Source organism: Microtus ochrogaster, linkage group LG8 (genome assembly GCF_000317375.1).
Source record: "Microtus ochrogaster isolate Prairie Vole_2 linkage group LG8, MicOch1.0, whole genome shotgun sequence".
NCBI classification, from domain to species: domain Eukaryota; kingdom Metazoa; phylum Chordata; class Mammalia; order Rodentia; family Cricetidae; genus Microtus; species Microtus ochrogaster.
In genome coordinates this window covers 24,977,479-24,978,012 of record NC_022033.1, presented here as the reverse complement: position 1 = coordinate 24,978,012, position 534 = coordinate 24,977,479, and the positions used below count along the sequence as shown (strand labels likewise).

At 39.7% G+C, this 534-nt stretch overlaps 1 pseudogene; it reads right to left on the bottom strand.

Annotated features, from left to right (window-relative positions):
• The window catches only part of LOC102002316, a 7,659-nt pseudogene that overhangs the window by 1,113 nt on the left and 6,012 nt on the right, over positions 1–534 (bottom strand).

Here is a 534-nt window from a genome sequence, read left to right as displayed (position 1 = left end):
TTTAAATACTTTAGCTTGCCTGGTGGCACATGCCTTTAATCCCAGCACTCAGGAGGCAAAGACAGGTGGATCTCCTTAGTAGACAGAATTATAGGCCTATGCCATCAAAATTGACTTGCACAAAGATTTAAATCAACTTTTAAGGGTTGGGGCAGAACTGAGTGACAGAGTTCTTATTTAGCATTTATGAGGACATTTTTGCTCTCCAACATTGCTTTAAAAGAAATAAAAACATTTGCTCAGGTGGTATATAAGCAGAGATTCAAGGAAAGCAAGCTACCATCTTTGCAGATACCTGAAGAGAAGACACAGGAAGAGAAACAAATGTGTTCAATGGCCTGAAGACCTGAGATAGGAACTTGCCTGGGTACTTGGCTCATATAAGCAGCAGAGAGGAGTTGGGGTAGCTGGGGTTCAATTTGAGTGAAGGACCTGAAAGAGATGTGGTCAAAGAGGTAAGGGAACCCAAATTCAAGGTCTTGCAGACCTGATTGACTTGGTATTTATTTTATTTTTTTCTTTTTCTTTAATTAT